The following is a 19,898-nucleotide window of genomic DNA, read 5'->3' on the forward strand; positions in this document are numbered from 1 at the left end:
CACGACATGTGCGTCCACTGCTTTGTCAAGCTTTTCTGTATGAGTCTTTTTTTAGGCGGACCAAGGGTTTTTATGCAAGGGGTGGGGGAATTGTGTTTTTCACGGTTACAGGAGAAAAACGGTGGGGGTCTTTGCTATAGCAAGCATGGCTATGTGTGTTTGAGTTCAGGGAGAAGGCCATTTTATGAAAAGTTAGGTAGTTTCATAGCAAAGTTTTTTATTATTATATTTTTGCTGTACAGCTATTGTGGTGAGAGTGAGGAAAAGCTGGCAAACCCCGTCAACGATTAAGAAAAACACAGTCAAAACATTGAATTTATGATAACATCAACCGATGCGTTTAACGGGTCGTTGCTTTAGAGTTCCCCCACGTTTTTGCTTGTTATTAAAGGGTGTGTTACAAACATAGTTAAGGTGTTTTTTACTTTTTCCTGATTGAGTTGTTTTTATTTGCCATGTATTAATATAATTTCATATTATTTAAAACAATAAAAGGAGCAATTAAATTTAAATTCTACAAATTGTGTAACATTTTACTGAATAAATACATCAAGCAATAAATTTCAAAGTTACAATTACATTATTTTTATTAACTATTATGTAATAAGGGTTTGATATACGGAGAAAAAAATTATGCTAAAATTGCTGTATTGCATGGTAATTATATTTCTGTTAAAAAATAATCACAATTCTGGTCAATAAATCCGAAATATTCAGTATTTAAGCCATTGATTTTGTAATTTTTCTATTCAGATGGTAACGGTTTACTGAAAATTCTGATTTTCAAAATTGCAATTTTTATTACCACACATTTAGTAAAAATACAAAACTTAAAAGTAAATTCAACCAAATATATGGCTTTTATGATATGCTCTATGGTATCATTAATAAATTACCAAATTTTCACTATATTTATCAAATTTTAACACACATTATAAAACCATATTTCATTGTTAATTTTACTTTTATTACTAAAAAAGATGTTCCTATGAGCGAGACGCATGGCAAATTTAACAATATTCCAGTAATTTTAACCATAAGTACTTTTTCAGTGCAGGTTTTGCTATGCAGGTTTTGCTATTGGTTTATGGATAAAATAATCAAAGACTAGTGAAGTGTGATTGATAGAGATATTTATAAACTAAAATTTGAATGTTCTGTATCATTGAATTGGAACAAAACATTCCAAAACAGATTTAAAAATGTTTAAATAGTTTCTGAGTAAATAAGTACGATTGTTATTAATGTAATTACCTTGATGAGTAATCTTGATGATTAATGGAAAATTTAATTGTTGAAAAACAGTGAATAAATGACGAGTAAATAAATAAAATATAAATAAATCAAGGTTATGACTAATGAATCAAATGAGTTAAGGAATAAATGAGTGAGTAGAAAAAAATAAACAAATACATAATTAAAGATTCAATGGAAAAGAAAGAAATTTTGCTAGAAAAAATTAAAAGAATGATAGAAGGAAGAAATTGATAGAAAAGTTAAGCAAAGAATGATCATGAATAAATCAACAAATTGAATGGATGACAAATTGATAAATAAAATTGAAATCAATCGGCATGAACAATGAATGAAGTCCACTAAAGGATGAAAGAGTTAATGAAACGTGGTCAATAATAGTGAAAAATGTGTATGCAATGTGGACAATAATAGTGTAAAATGTGTATACAATGCGGACAATAATAGTGATAATAATTGTAGCCTCTAATAGTGAAAAATATATAATTATAGAATCAATGGAAAGGAAATAAATTTTGGAAAAAAATGAAAAGAATGATAGAAGGAAGAAATTGATAGAGAAGTTAAGCAAAGAATGATCATGAATAAATAAATAACTTGAATGGATAACAAATTGATAAATAGAATTGAAATCAAATGGTATGAACAATGAATGAAGTCCACTAAAGGATGAAAGAGTTAATGAAATGTGGACAATAATAGTGATAATAATTGTAGACTATAATAGTGAAAAATATATAGCTAAAGTATCAATGGAAAGGAAATAAATTTTGGAAAAAAATGAAAAGAATGATAGAAGGAAGAAATTGATGGAGAAGTTAAGTAAAGAATGATCATGAATAAATAAATAACTTGAATGGATAACAAATTGATAAATAAAATTGAAATCAATCGGTATAAACAATAAATGTCAACTAAAGGATAAAGACGTTAATAAATGTGGACAATAATAAAAATAATGGAATCAATTAATGAAACAAGAAAGGGATAAGTGAAAGAAATATTTAATGAAAACTGAAGGAATAAAAGTTACAAATTAAAAGTAAACATAAATGAGTGAATGAAAAAAATACATAGTCAAAATAAATGATTAAAAAGAAAACTATTGAAAAAATAAATCAAAACAATAAATTATTTGGATAAATAGTATGGATTTGATTAACAGATATATAATGACTGTTTTGTTTTTCTAATTTTTATCAATAAAAAAAATTTCAATTACTTTTTACCTAAGCATTAGACGTTATTTGCTATGTTATTTTTCAAAATTAAACCTACTTATGGAAAGCACGAAAAAAAAACTTATGTCAACTTAAAATTTTATTTTTATTCTGGTAAATAATGATCGATTCATAATATACAATAATTATAATTGCATGAAATGATTAAAAAAGAAATAAATTATGGAGAAAAAAATTGTTAGATGAGTGAAGGAAGAAAGGAATTATTGGAAAATTATTGAATTGCAAGGAATAAATAAATAAAACTTAAAGAATAAAAATCAAAATGAAGCAATAATTAGACAAATCATTTGAATTTGATTAACAGATATATTATAACTTCTCCTTTAAAAAAAATTATATCAATAAAAATAAATTTGCAATTAGTTTTTATGCACGAAAAAAAGCGTACGTTTTAATATATAGTTTAATATCTATTTTGAAGAATAATGATCAAATCATAATATACTGTAATGATAATCAAAAGAAATGATTTAAAACAAAATAAATAATTAAGAAAAAATTATCAGATGAATGAAGGAAGAATGATTGGAAAATTTAATTATTGAATTACAAAGAATAAATAAATAAACTTAATTAAATATATAAATGAGAAAATAATTGGATAAATCATATGGTTTTTATTAGCTATTTTTCCTATTTAACTTTTTATAGTAATATAAGTATTTTTTTTCTACTTTTTGTAGGAAAAAATAAAATTACAATTAATTTTTGCATAAGCATTGAACGTTATTTACAGAGTTATTCTTTAGAATTAAACCTATGCATATTAAGCGCGAAAAAAACTTAAGTGCAAAGATCTAATTTTATTTTTATACTAATGACTAACGAGCAAATCATAATATAAAATAATTATAATCAAACGAAATTATTAGAAAATAAATAAATTATTGAGAAAAAAATTATCGGATGCGTGACGAGAGAGATATTGCAAAATTTCATTATTGAATTATGAAAAATTAAAAAAGAATGAAAAATTATAAAAAAAAATAATAATTTGATGAATTATATGGTTTAGATTAGCATATATTGCAAAATTTCATTATTGAATTATGAAAAATTAAAATAGAATGAAAAATTATTTAAAAAAATAATAATTTGATGAATTATATGGTTTAGATTAGCATATATTGCAAGATTTCATTATTGAATTATAAAAAATTAAAAAAGAATGAAAAAATATTAAAAAAATTATAATTTGATGAATCATACGGTTTAGATTAGCATATATAATAATTGCAAAATTTCATTATTGAATTATGAAAAATTAAAAAAGAATGAAAAATTAAAAAAAAATAATAATAATTTGATAAATCATAGGGTTTAGATTAGCATATATAATAACTATTTTTGTTCTAATTTTTATCAATGAAAACAAAATTACAACTAATTTTCATATAACCATTAGAAGTTATTTTCGAAGTTATTTGTTAGAATTAAACCTATGTATATAAAGCATGAAAAAAGAGCCTATGTGTAAATATAAGTTTTTATTTCTATTCTGATAGATATTAGATGTGAATGCAACATTCCAGATGCCAGTGAAACCAAATCTAGCAGAAATCTCAGCGAATGTTTCCTTTTCTGCTTCGTTGCTGAATTCTGCCACGCTTCCAGAACATAACATAGTAAGGAGCTTTACTCAGAGTTGTTTAGCATGTAAGCCAAGATACTATATTTGGCGACTTATCAGCATTTCATGTTAAAATGAATCGTGAGTAAGTTAGAACTAAATATCATGCTTAAATAGTAAAAGTATACTTTTCTCTTGTAATTGTAAATCTGGCAGCATAAGTTAAAGGTGAGCTATAATTTTACATTTTTTTTCAAAACCCACACATTTATCAATATAAATGTATAGAGGATGCTTCATAATCCTCGAAGTTAATATGTATTTTTTTGGGATCCTAGACAATGAAAAATAACGCTACGAATAACACTATAAATCCCAGATAGATGGCAACTTTACTGCAAACTACGTATTTTTATTTTTATTTGATTAATATAGGAAGGGTAACTAATTAATCCTTTTTTTAAACACAGTAGAAATATTAGCATGCGAAGTTTTTTTCATTAAACCTTGTTTTTAGCTTTTCATTCAGCTTTCAAAAGCAAAATGTTGCCTGTGTGTAAAAATTAAGGATCAAGCTAACCTGCACTTTTAAAGTGCTAAAAAAGTATAGAAAAGCCAGTGAAAATAAACATTGTTTCCGTGATGGTCAAAAAATGCAAAATAAACCTTGCTAAGGTGAATTTATCATCGGTTTGAGAACGCTTTCTACTCTTAATTTGCGAATGATTCATTCTCAATTTTTATTCTCATTTTTCTAGCCTTGTTTTGTAAAGGCAATTTAATCTAGATATAAAAGAGTTGTTTATGTAAGCCTTATGGGTACCTAATAGAGCGTAAACTAGACTAGCATTGTTAAATTTAACAATGTGCTAAATCATTTATAAACCTTATTGGGAAGGTTATTTCCGACGTTAAAATGAATCCTGCATTGCTATCTGGGAATGTAAATATGGTGTTTTGTAAAATTGACTTCGATATATATATTCGATATATATATATATATATATATATATATATATATATATATATATATATATATATATATATATATATATATATATATATATATATATATATATATATATATATATATATATATATATATATATATACATATATATCAAAGTGTCACTACAAATTATTAAAGGGAATCGATAATATCATTATTTTATGAAATATTCAAAATTAATAAATTGAGTATTTTTATATTAATAGATATTTGACTATTCCTTTCAATTCCTGCATGTTTTATTTTCATTTATTATTCTTTTACTATCGATGGTTTATAAATTTACAGTCATAATAATCAATATGAAATATATACAATTTCTTTATGACACAAAGATATACATTCTTTTTTAACAGCTTCTTTTGTAATCATAAATATTTTTGAAAATGGTAATACATATGATAAACTCTCGAATTATGTTCTTGTCTCTTATTGATTGATTAAAAACAATTTTTCTAACAATATTTCTCTCGTTACTTATTGGTATACCATTTAAATTGCCAGTGGAGGAAACATTTCTTAAACTAAACTACCCTATTAATCATCACACATGACATCATATTGCTTCAATTTCCTCCAACGAATCACACAAGTAAGAAATGATATTCCATATTTACTTCATATTCATAGTCCATATTCCAGTGACATATTCCATCTTGCTTGATGACCACGCAATTTGTCTTTCAATCATCTTTCTGATTGCAAAAAGGGGGGAATGAGGACTCTTCAAGATAGTGATTCCGTTCGATTCCAATCAAAAAATGAAAATATTCGTTCTCATAGAGTCACCAGTCGTCTTTTGTCGCTCATTGATTTTCATTTTCCTTAAAGAGACAATAGGAAGTACATGCACCCCCTACTTTTAAAACCAACCCCTCATAACCGCAAGGCATTGTGGGTGGAAAAGCAAGTTAATGTCATGTAAATTGGTGGGCTGCAGACGACGCACTAGAGGGGAAGCTTGAAATTTCCAGAAAACCCCTATCAATAGGGGTTATTTTGGATGGATTTTGCTTATGACGAGAGAAAACGGTTTCATAATGTATGCATAAAATATTTTTAAATTACTATGCCTTTCTGATTTTTTTTTATCCTACCTACTACTGCTGTCAAAATCTGACTTTTTCACAAAATATTACATTGGGGAAGACTTTTGGTGTAAAAATTCCCCATTCATATGATCAAAGTGTCATTTTATATCAATGTGGGAGTACTGGAAAATTTACTGACATAAACATCTTCCATTTCTTGCTAAAAATAACGCATAATTGCTGTTAATTTATTGAATAAAATATGACACTAGATTTTTTTTAATTTTACTAACATTCAGTTTATATTTGGTGACTTCAGTATTCTTTTTTTTCAATGCCCACCTGGAGAATGACCTAAGTCATACAGGCATCTGAAGGACAGATTTGTTGGCTTCTCTTTTAGGGGCGCCATATTAGGCGGGTTAACGTTGTCCCCCCCCCAAAAAAAAGGAGAGATAGTAATGAAAGAACATCCATGTTTTGCAAGAGATTCAAACCCAGAACCTTTCTGATGTAAGGCCAGTTTCCTGACCCCTACACAGGCCGGTCGGCGTTTCAGTATTCTTTAAAGTATCAATATTAAAGTATCAGTGTTCTTTAAAGTATCATAACTTTCAGTAGTCTTACTTTAGCTTGTTTAATAATTTTCTAAGTTTTTGATTTGCCAAAAGCTGACTTTTTCGCATAATATTACGCTTTAGAATTCATTAGGTGTAAAAATGCCCATTCATTTTATATCAATATGGGAGTACTGGAAAATTTGCTGACATAAACATCTTTTATTTCTTGTTAAAAATATAGCATAATTGCTTTTAATTTATTGAATAAAATATGACACTACATTTGTTAAGATTACAAATATCCATTTTATATTTAGCGAATGTAAGTTCAGTACTCTTTAAAGCATCAGTATTAAAATATCAGTATTATTTAAAGTATCATAACTTTCAGTATTCTTATCTTAGCTTGTCTAAGAGCTTTCTGAGTTTTTGATTTGATGAGATTTAAAGAGCTGTAAAGTTTCTTTTATTAACAAAATTTTATTATGAGTTTTATGGTGGTTCTAAAAAGGGTTTATCTTTTCATATAATAAGAAAAAGCATTAACCATACTAAGATAAGGGTTTTAAAAACTATATATTCGATTTATTTTCGAAATGTTTCATTACGTGTAAGCTTTTCCTACGTATCAGTTGGGACGAAACAACGAGGCTAAAGATTATTTTAAATTAGCAATGCCATTGTAACATTTCAGATTTTTAATAATAATAATAGTATTAATAATGTTTTGGTGGAAATATATTTTGATGCAAAGGACATTTGTCCTTAGTTGAGATTAAATTTTATCTCATGAAAAAGAATAAAAAATAAAAAGTCATTAAATTTCTCTTTTAAAAAAAATATTAATATATAATTTGAAAAACAAATTTAGTTTTCACTTCACTTTTTAATTTTTTTTAAAAAAAAACTAATTCGTCAAAAATAAAAAGGGTAATATTTTTTCGATTCAGAATCATTGAAAGAGAAATAATAAAAATTATAATTAAAAATTATAATTATAATTAAAAAATACAAAAGAATTGATGTAAAGTTAATTTAGATTTAAAAAAGAGGTTGATGGAAGAGGTATTTGAAACCAAAGACTTCGTCTGATTTTGTAAGGTTCTTAAGGAAATTTTATGTAAGAAGTAATTGAATTGAAAGGTTATGGTCGATGTAATTGCAAGCAACATTTTAAAATTTTGCCAGAAAACTTATTTCAGCAAAAACACAACAATTTCTAGTTTGGTAATAAGATGTCTCTGAATATTGTCTTCTTACTCAGTTCAAAAATCCGAAAATCCTCTGTGTAATTATCTGGAAAGAGTATTAAGGAGCAGTTTGATGTGAAGTAGCTCATCACTATAAATTTTTAAAGTCATTAATTGTGTTCTTACTGTAAGAAATGATTTCTGCTTTAAAATAAATTTTACAGTTATGCTTCATGCTGTGAGTTCTAATAGTATTTTTTACGTAAATGAAATTAATATTGCATCATTGGAAAAAGAGTTTCGTAGAACAGAGAAAGCGTGAAATATCTAAAAATAGATTCATTTAAAAAATATAATCATTTAAGAATATATTTAATTAAAAATATATTCATTTAAAATAAAGTTGACAAAAAATATGAAGATTTCGTCGGGGCATATTGAAAATAGTTTACTTTGATTATTCAATAACTAAAATGATTGATTAGAAGTTGAATTACTAGAAACTCTAATTCTCCAATCAATATTAAAATGCAGCCAAACATTGATAAATCGCCAAGATAGCAACCATATACTAGTTGATAGATAAAACCATCAGTTTCTCCCTTCTTCATAGATAGGGAGGATGACGCGAACGAAGATAATTTCAGAATCGTAACAGATTCCTACTATAGATTTGTTCCAATATTTTAGGGTTGACTCCCCATATCGAACTGGCTCTCAACATGCAACTGGTTGTAGATAAAGAATATATTTCTTTTGTTCGGTTTCTGCTATCAATATCACCCCAAAAGAAACTGCTTAATCTGGCGTCAAATTTGGGAGGATATTTATTTTTTTGGCTGATTTTTATCGATAAACATTAAATTGGCGTTGTTTGAAAAGGGAAACTTAGGAAAGAGATTTTGGTGCGTTATCATTTGAAGCGAATATTTCTTTAGCTATTTCTCAGTTTTTTTATAATAATAAAAGATAGAGATAAATTTTATAAATATTTTAATTTAATATTTGTCGCAACCTAATAATTTCGTTTAGTAAAAAACTAATATATTTTAAAATGTTTTTCTTCTTATGCATCAGTTAGAATTTAATTATGATATAGTTTAAAACTGATAAATATACTTTTTTATGTGCTTTTAATCATTCATTAACCTAAATAGTGGGTTTTTAAATATATGTCTTTAATGATATGATTACCCTAATATTAACATAACAAAATTGCAGCTTTACTTTCATATAAAAATGAATTTATTAACCTAAGTATAATTATGATGTTATAATATGCATCATTGAAAAATTTGCAATGCTTTTTTAGTTTCTTTTATCTCGTTTGACTAATTTAGGTATGATGCAAAAGCAAAATAATAATCCGCAATTAAAATTTAGAATAAATTAAAATTAACCTTAATAAACTCAATCAATTTGAGTAACTATAATTGGTTTGATAAAAGTTGAAAGTTTAGGTAAACAAAATTTATTACCTTGAAATAAGTTTAGGTCATTTGAAATGAAACAGATAATTCAGAAATATTCTATACATAACTATTCAATAAATATAACTGAGTATTATTTTTTACTTTTAACTTACACATCACTTTATGAAAGAAGAAAAATAAAACACGACATTTATATCAAGAAAGATTTTAGAAAAAGCAATTTTTTATCGAATGAAGTAATTTTTAAAGCATGCCAGACTTTCAAAACAATAGCTTTTAAGACAATTATCAAAACTGAAATTAAGTCTAATATAATTAAATATATTATTTGAAGAGCGAATTTCAGACCCATTTTTTTATTTTCAAGAAATTACTTTTACTAAAGTGGATGGCATTATGTATTTTCTTTATGAGTATTGGGCTTAAAATTATAAGGCTTAATTTTATTTAAATTTTAAAATTAAAAAAAACTAATTGTTTCACTTTTTTTCAAAAACAATTTTTTTTTTATCTTTGTTTAAAAAAATTTTTTCTTCATCTTTAGTAGCCCTACAGGCCTTGGCTCCATCAGCTACACGCGATTTCTAACGTTTTCTACTTATGGTGATTCCTCTATAATTTAGCATTTTAGTTGATGAAAAAAATTTAAATTTAAATATTTGAATTTATTTTGAATAAAGCTTAGTTCATCTAAATTATAATTAGTGTCTTTTCCAAATGGTTTTAACGCTTAATTCAATATTTATTTTCCAATAAATTTTAATTAAAGAATAAATAATTGATAATAAATAAAAAATGAATAAAGATATAAAAATTTTTAAAAAAAACATAGAAATACAGAAAGAAATCCTCGTTTGTTTTACAAATGTTTTAATGATCTTTTATTGACGTGTAAATAATATTTGAAACTTAAATGAATGAACTCATTTTAAAAACTATAATCTTTATTATTATTTTTTATTTAAACTGTTATTGCAAAACATTAAATCTTACTTTTTCAAAAAAAAAAAAAGCACTAAATGTGGTTAAAAGAAATTTGCTGAGTTTTCAAACGTTTTCCAATAAAATAACTGTTTTAAGATTTAATGATGTTTATTTTAAAGAAGAAAAAAATTTGTTCTGAAAAATTGACACAACATAATTCCTCCAGCGATAACGAGGTTTGCATAGCCGCAAATCCAATGCAATTAGCAAGTAATAAGAAAATGAGAGGGTGCAAAAATGGGTGCCGTGGTACCCTATTTTCGTCAGCATCCTTACTTATTAAAGAGAAACACATTCAAACGAGGGGGTTGGCAGTGATAAAGGGGGTTGAAGTGGTCCCTCAAAGTGGGTGCTGAAGCAGAAATGATCCCGTTAGGGTGGTTTGCCCATTGAAGGGGTTGGGGCTAGTCAGATTAATCCACCCTGTATGGTGAGGTCACGCGGTTGAACAATGATTTTCTGAAGCAACCATTATGTCATCTACAAAGTCGGCTTAACCCAGCTGTGCTTTCAGATTATTAAGATTGAATGTTCCACCTTTCTATAATACAAATGAATAATAAAAAAACATTCTGATTGGCATGTTAAAAACTCTGCTCAACATAATCCTTTATTGCTGGAATTTAATAAATCTGAAATAGTGCAATAAATGTAATAAAATTTAAAAGAAGTTAAATGGATCATATCATTGATGTAATAATATTTATAAAGTTAAACAGAATGAGATTTATGGCTCAAATTTGCTGTTTAAAGGCTACTAGCTCAACACATGAAATATCTAAACATAGATGAACTGCTAGAGAGCTAGTTTCGATGGCTAGACTCCATTAATACAGGTTTATAAATATACACCATTAATCCATTATTTTGAAGCAATAAAGTGCATTGAGCTGGCAACAAGGGAAATATCAAAGAGAAATGCCACAGAGAAGGCCAAGGCCCCTCACAGGCTGTCGTGTCTATGATGATGGTGATGGAGAAGTTTGGGTAGCCGGAAATTTCTGCTAATGCTTGACCTTGCAGCACATAAGCTTAGAGTTTAAAAATGAATCCAACATCTTGAAATAATCATTACATTTACAAAACATTCCGTACGTGTAAAAACAACGGATTAAAAAAAACCTATATTGGTACTATATTGGGCACCTTAAAACATGTTAAAAGAGTACATATATTATGTACCAATAATAGTACCTATATTAGTTTATTAGATGAAAGTATTAGAACCCGTCTAGTATAATAGGTACTTACATTAATATATTAAGTACTATAACCAGAGAGCCGATTACCCATTTCCACAAGACTCAAATTATCTATTAAAACTATTAAATAACTAACACTGGCTTAAATAATTGTTTTAAATTTTTTTTCGGCCCCGAAAGAGATAAATACCAAGCGTTATCAAAGTTATTTATGACTTATATTCCAACCATAGTTTGTTTTTTGACAAAATTTTTGAAAAATTCTTTTTTGCGTTCGTTTGTTTGCTAAAAAAATTATTTTATTAATTAGATTACCTATTAATTAAAAAATTTTAAATTAGTAGTTAGAAGAACAGTAGGTAAAGCAATGGAAATTTTCTTAATATTGTAATACGCGAATTCTAAAATATCTTCAATACTATATTACCTCTTTTAGTTCGTTAAATGGAAATGATTATTTTTGCGAATATATATAAATAAAACAGAATATTTAAATGTGCGTATGCATACAAATTTGTAATTCTGAACCAATTCAATACGGTAAAACATACAGTATTTCCTGCTCTATGGAATCTTCAAAAAGCTTGGTAATTTTTCTAATGATTTTGGAAAAATTAACAGTAAAATACTGTATAATAATGACAGATAAAATTTCGTAATTGAGAATTTTTTTTAAAATTTCGTCATAAAACCTTAGAGCATAGAATAAAATCATTTATTTGGTTAATTTTACTTTTAGTTTTGTATTTTTACTCAATGTGTAGCAATAAGAACTATAATTTTGAAAATGAAGAATTTCCGATAGACCATTACCAATTAAGAAGAAAAATATATTAAATGAATTGTTTAAATATCATATATTTAAGTTTTTGTTTATCTTTCTTTTCTTTTTCTTTTTTTATCAGAAATCTTATTGCCATACAGTACGGTAATTTTGCCTAATTTTTTTTCGCTGTGCAGTTATCGCTATGAAAATATCAATTGTTTTTACGATGTGTACATTATATTATTTTGTAACGATGTTTCATTTGCTTTAACGACGAACATTTGTAATTCAATCAGAAATTAACGTTACTCAGAAAAAAAGTAACGATAATAAAGTAAATAGTAAAAAGTAAATAAGAAGAATGAATTATAAATAACAATTTATATTTTTTGCCTTCTTTTTCCCTTACCTTTTTCTCACCAGTTATTACAGTTTTGATAGTTACAAAATAATTATTTTTTTTAATTAAATCTAAAATAAAGTACAATATACCTGTTTGATTGCATTTTTAATAGAGAAATTTGTTAATTCTACAACGCAAAATTAAAAATGTATTAATCACAATGGAAATTTGCTGCATCGATACGAGCAATAGTTAATCAGCAAAATTAACGTTACTTAGAAAATAAAAAATAACACATATAATAATTCCCATTTTTTACACCCTTTTCTCCTTTACCACTTTTTCTTCCCAAACCTATAAATCACTACAAATCTCCTAAAATTGTTGACACTATGTACTATGCTTACGCATCGAGTATAAAGAAGAAGTGTAGAACCCCCCCTCTCCTTTCAATGTCGTACACCCCACGCAGCTCATCTTGGAGGTTTTAAGGAGCATGGAGCTATATCTGGTGTGTAGGGAGGATGTGGAACAAATAAAATAATATACAAAAGGCAGACGATTTATACAGAGACTCTTTTGCGCAAAGCAGACGATTCACAGCACGTATACTCTATGCGAATCGTGATGTTACTGCTTAAGGATTTCTTACCATCCTCCTTTTGCGCTCTGAAGAACTATGCGAATAGACACAGCTGGTATGTTCTTAGTAGAAAATAGTGGTAGTAAGAAAAGGGGGTGTGTTATATTCTTTTTCCGTAAATTGCGCTTCTCCCGCTTGTTTTCTGCTCTGCAGTGGAACAATTTAAGGGGAAACTCGGTAGTCGTTTTCTGCTTAAGGATTTTGCAGCGATTTGGTTTTTAAAATATTGTAAGCGACTTGATGCAAAAGTGAAAGTTATCTTCTTCAACTTTTTCATTTTTTAAAACTGAAATCTTCCGGAGTTGTTTGTGGCAAAATGAAAAATTGAAACGAAATGTGTTTTTATTCTAACAGAGAATTGTTCAAGATTTCGATTCCCTGCTCGCCAGCTACGGTTACTGTTTTAGTTTCATTATCTTGAAGGCTATCAAAATGTAATTTAAGTTTAATTAATAAAAATGATTAAAAGGTTCATCCTGTGATTTAAATATACTACGATTATATGGTTAAACGATAATATATGAATATTAATAGTTGCATGATTATATAAATATTAATAGCTGTAAGATTATAGTGGTTAAAATACAGCTGTTTTATGGTTATGTGATATTGGTAGTTTCATACATTTTATATCATAATTATGTTATTGTATGTTTAAATAAATATTCATTTAATCTTAATGAATTAGTCTTAGGAATCATTCTCAGAAAGTTCCCTTATCATGTCAACTAAACTGTTTTCTTCATTTTGAAGAAGGATAGTGTAGGAGATTTGTTCTTATACTCAAATTTTTGAAAAAACTTTATACTATTATAATTTTAGAATCTTTTTAAAAAAATTGTGTTTCATTCTGAATCTTTTAAAGTTACAATATTCTAAAGTATAGTATAAAAAAACTAAAATTTCGAATCCCTATTTAAATATTTAAGAAAAATTATAAGCATCTTGATCGTCTTCGAATCGAAAATTATCTTCTTAAAATATTTAGTTTTTTTGAATCTGTAATCTTTTGTAGTTGTTTGCTGTGGACTAAGAAAAGAGAAGGAAATTGAAATGGAATGTTTAATTGAATAGGGAATGCTACAACTCCATTCATTAGTTACTACTATTGGCTGTTAAAATATAATCAAACAATAAAAATATATAAACACTCAATAAAAGTTCTTACATTAATATAAAACATTAATAAATGTTCAAACAATAAAACAATAATACATAACATTTATTTTATTTTTTATTAAAAAATATGTATATGATTTATTTTATCAAAAAATTAACTTTATTTACTCTAGAATATAGCTTGTTTTTCCGAAATTAAAGGGTTATATGGTTTCAGAATGAAAAAAAACTTTTTCACTGACAATAGTTTTTTGAATGCCATATTATAAATAACTTACGCTTGCGTGTTGCTTACATAATGTGTTATTTTCATTTTATCATAAAAATAATTGTTGAAATAGTAAGTGAAATATTAAGTAAAATAGTAAGTAGAATAGGCATAAAAATATTTGTAATAGTTTTTAAATAAATACTACAATTTGTAAACCAATAACAAAGTATATTCCTATATACCCAAAAGTTTTATTAATTTATAACCTAAATAAGATAAATAAATATCATTCATTCACAAATATTATTCATATGCAAAATGTTTTTATTTACATTGAGTTTATATATAGTAAAAAAAAAATTTTTACGTGTTATTTAGAAAAACAGCAAGGTTTCTAATTCCTGAAAGATAATTTCGATTGGCAATGAAACACGTGATCAAAATAAAAATGTGTCAATTATATGCCTTGCATCATTATCTATTATTTGCTTATTCATTGGGAATGAATTAAATACAAAAAATGCACAAATTGTCATTTTCTATTAAATTATTGATACACTTCCCTTGTTTAGTGTATGTCTCATTGCTATTTTCCTTTCATGACGATTCAAGAGATAGTTAAATATTTTTTTTAAATACTATGATGAACTTAACTCTAATAATGACGAATTTGAATTTTTTCACAGAAAAAAAATATTTTTCAATGTATTTTTCTACTGGAATTTTTCGATAAGTGAGATTTCAGTACGAGTAATTAGTTTTTAGAATATCTGTTTTAGTAATTTAACAGATCAAAATATTTCAGGGCTATTAATTGCATGAAATATTATCGTACCTTAAATTTATGTGTGAATGGTTTAGCTTTCATATAATGCTAAACTTGTACTATTATATAATATGTGGTCTTTGTATACATAATATAACATAATGTTCAATGCTTATGATAATTTTCAGATAAAATGCTAACCAAAGTTCCAGAAATCAATAAATCATTTATTCAATAAAAAAATAACTACTTATAGAATAACTGTTTAGAAGCAATGAAAATAATAAATAGTTGTTAAGAAGTAATAAAAATAGGAAAAAATGTTTCCGCTTCATTAATTTGCTGTAATTTAATTACATTTAGTCTTTTCGGTTAGCATTTATTCATTTAGCATTCGATTTCATTTTAGATTCCAGGAAAGTGTTATATACTGTAAAACATTTTGGTGTATAGCTGACACTATTTTTGGTACTTAGGTAAACTAAGTACATTTTAAAGTACAGAACTGTAGTTATCGAGTGAAAAAACATATAAAATTAACAAAATAACAACTGTTTGAAATTATTAGTGCAAAGATATTTATTTTTTCAAACGTGATGTTTTTGCAATAAAATCAGAAATTGATACTAATGCGAATGAAAATACGTGTTTTCAATAAATAAATGAACAAATGAATAAGTAAAACTCTAACCATGAAGAACAAAATGGAAAATGTGGGTACATGCACTATAAAAAAATTCAATTTACCTCACTACCAAAAATGGGCTTAACAACACACCAAAAATTTTTACTGTGTACAAGAGATCAATACTCCAAGAAAATATCTTTAAATTATTTACTAGTAATGATTTTTGTAAGATTCCATTTCTAAATTATTTTTAATAAATTTTAATAACTTCTTAATCTCAACTGAAAATATTTCTAACCTTCTTCTTAGCTTCAAGGCCATATTAAAGATTAATTTTATCAGAAGCACATATAAACGGCAGAAAACTAAATGCAAGTTACATCCTTCAAAGTGGTGTAATAACTTAAATTATTTTTTTTTCAATAAATTTAGAATTATTTGTGATGAAATAATGAATAAAATACATTTAACCATCGTGAGTTTAAAATAAATAAAATATTCTTAAGTAAAAGATTTAAATAACAAAGGTTTTTTATTATTTAAGTATTAAGTGCATTTTCTCAAAATAATATTTCAATGAAATTATTTTAAAAGTTTAGTTGTTAAGAATTAAAATTATCTTATTTTATACATTTGTTGTTACTTTTTGTCATAAACTGATATAGAGAAAATATATAGCATTAACAGGTTTCGATTAAATTTACATTATTATTTTTTCAATTTCAAATTCAGAATACTTTTTTTTACTTAACTATTGCTTGTATTACCTGCTTTAAATGAAATTTTAACGTTGTACACGTAAATGAGACAAACTAAAATTATTAGAAAAAATATATTTTACAACAATTGTGGATGATTTTAATTACTTTGTTATGATATAAAGCTCCTATGAACCATAACATTATAGCTTATGAAAGAATGCATGATTTAAAAACAAACGGAATAATTTTATGGAAATATTTTAATTAAATCCGTTGCAATTTAGTTCTATAACAATTTATATTGTAATCTAAAGATTAACGCACAATTTCGAGCACTGTGTGAACACTATTGTGTTAAAATCTATGTTTATCTCAATTCGTACTGTATGTATTTTTCTTGTGTATAGATGAGTGATTTTTCCACATTAAAATCAACTTTAAATTGTAATTTTTTACTTCAATTGCTTTAAAAGCTATACATTTTTAAAGTCAACACAGAAACTTCTGTTTTAAAAATGTAAATAAAAGAAAAAATATTCAATGATATATATTCCCCTTTTCTTTTGCTGAAATTTTAATAATTGAACGAAAATTTATTTGTTTTTTTATTTATTTCGCTATTAACTTAATTTAATAATGATTTTTTTTCACAAAAACTTTAAATCTACATTTTATATTTTTATCAAAAAAATAAAATTGTAATTTAAAATAATAATATGTTCTACTAATGGCTTTAAATAAAACTATAACTTTGAAATCTGAGTTAATGTCTCGTTAAATAAGGCATTTTATAGAACAAGATTTAGTAGCAATACAACATTAGATTTGTATAACTTCCTGATCTAAATTGTTGTTTTTATATTAAAAACAGCACTTCAATTATATTATAAGAATTATATTACTAATGCATTTATAAAAAAAAAATGTAATTTTAAACTTTGATTTAATATAATGGATGAAAAACAGATTTTGAAATCGATCGATTAAGATTTATCTAAAAAATATATATAAATTTGTAATTATTCAGCAATTAGCCCCCTTTTTACTTAGGGTGAAATTATAATTTGCAAAATCAAAATTAATTCCTTATTAAGTAACACATTTCAAGGAGTAAGATTTAATAGCAATATATTTTATATATTTATTTTGGTAAAATATTAATTTAAAACTAAACTGTAAATGCAAAAGAGTTTCATTAACACGATTTAAAAAAGAAAAATTTTAAATTTAGGTTTATTGTATCTTTCATGAAAACTCTTAAAAAAACCAACGTATAAAAACAATCTCATATTTAATTAAACCTGATTCTAAATAAATAAATAAAAAAAACAATACGACTTTGAAAGAAAAAAAAAGACGTCCTTTCGGCGTCAAGAAGACTTGTTTACTGCCGCGAGAATCGTTTCCTTTCCCGCGAGAATCAAAAGTCGAGAATCCGGCTTTCATCGCTGTCGGGGATATTTTCCAGTCCCTTGACGAACCGAAGAAAGGCGGGAGAAAGTAGAGCCGCAGGGAATGCGGGTGCTTTTCCCTTTGGAATATGACGAAGAGTGCGTACTAACTCCTTAGTAAGTGATTCAGCTCTAAATCAGATGATAATAATTCAAATAAGTGGAAATTTATTTTTCAAACTGTGTTAGGGTGAAGGAATTCAGAAATAAAATGTAGGTTAAAGTGTTTTGATGTCTATATTATTGATTTATTGCGTAAAGAGGTCTTATATCTTTAGGATGGAGTGTAAAAGAAATAATAGGTGGTAAGATTTTTTTTTTTAAATTTGTGGAGTAGTATGACATGTATAATCATATAAATAAATTGCTTACTACTTGAATAAAAATTCATAATCGTGGATTAGAATTATTTAAAATGTTAAAATTTCCCTCAAAATAAAGTTTGTGAATTATTGTTTTCAAATTATCTGATTTCTATCACTTAAAAGATGAGCAAGTAAAAGTGATATTATTTTTTCTAATGGAGTATATACCAGAATAATACAATTGAAAAAAATAGATTCTTTGAGCTTGATTACATGTAGAGTTTTATAGTTAAAGAGCCAGATACGGTTAAGCGGTGCTAAATTAGAAAATTTCAAATAACCTATTTTAAAATAATAAATTTGAATTGTGATAAAAAATAAAGCAAAACAAGAATAAAAAATATCGGAAATGCAGACTGAGGATTTTTTTAAAGCTTACTTGAAAATGGATTTGATCTTTAATCTTAATATTTAAAAAAACATGCACGGAATACAAAAGCGCTTCTTTTGCATTTAAAATGAAGAATCTAACTAAACACATTTTTAAACTGATATGAAAATAAAAGATTTAATATTTTTTGTCCTTCTTATCTTCACAAACTTTTAAAATTTAGGAGAACTTGGCAATATTTTTTTAATCACTTTACAAGTAAAGGTATAACCAATCTCTATTTATGACATTTAATTATTGTTGTATATAATGTACAATATGTATTTGGTCTAACATGAAAAACCGTAACAGCTAATAAAGAATATATAATCTAAGAAGGAATAAAGTAAATCACTTTTTAATGTCAACGATATCTATGTTATACATAAAATAAAGGACTACGAGTTTAATGCATTAAAATGCAGAATTGAAATATACTTTAAGATTTCTACTTCATTAATAAAGCTATGGATTTAAAATAATAAGTAAGAATAATATAGTATGCAAATATGTATTTTTAAAAAAACCCTTTTTAAATAGAATATAATATAAAATAAAATATTAAACGTAATATTTGGTACGTGTCAAAAAAAATCTAAAGAACAATACATTAACTAGTTTGAAAAACAAATTATAGTTTTAATAATTTCATTTTAATAAAAAAATGTTTTTTTTTAAATAATTATTTTAAAAACAAAAATGTATCCTTTATGTGAAATCCTTTCAAATGCTATTCATTTCGATATTTTATTCAAATGTGTCGCGTTTTTTTTTATAGAAAAAAAGTTATAAAATTAATTTTATCGATAATATAATATTTGATCAATTAAACTTTATTTCAGTATAAATAATATCTAAATGTATCGTGCATTAATTAATTATTCTGTAGATGTTAATTTTGGAAATCTTAGGTAAAGTATGCATAAAGTTATAAAATATTCATGACTTTTAAAAATGTCTCTGCTTTATCTGTAAAAATGTGTATTTTGACATTTTACTTGAAACTATTGCCTTATATTCATCTTACATCAGTTATTTTCTTAAATGTGTGCTATTTT

General features: G+C 25.5%; 2 long non-coding RNA genes across 2 annotated transcripts in view; one reads left to right on the forward strand and one right to left on the reverse strand.

Annotated features, from left to right (window-relative positions):
- Positions 1–19,898, reverse strand: part of LOC107457176 (uncharacterized) — a 269,336-nt gene that overhangs the window by 113,448 nt on the left and 135,990 nt on the right. The window lies entirely within an intron of this gene.
- Positions 17,959–19,898, forward strand: part of LOC107457182 (uncharacterized) — a 40,898-nt gene continuing 38,958 nt past the window's right edge. The window contains exon 1 of the long non-coding RNA XR_001585807.4: positions 17,959–18,222. This is a non-coding gene — a long non-coding RNA (uncharacterized LOC107457182). The remainder of the gene's footprint in view (positions 18,223–19,898) is intronic.

Source organism: Parasteatoda tepidariorum, chromosome 5, assembly GCF_982258835.1.
Source record: "Parasteatoda tepidariorum strain Cologne lab strain chromosome 5, Ptep-v5.0, whole genome shotgun sequence".
Classification (NCBI taxonomy): Eukaryota; Metazoa; Arthropoda; class Arachnida; order Araneae; family Theridiidae; genus Parasteatoda; species Parasteatoda tepidariorum.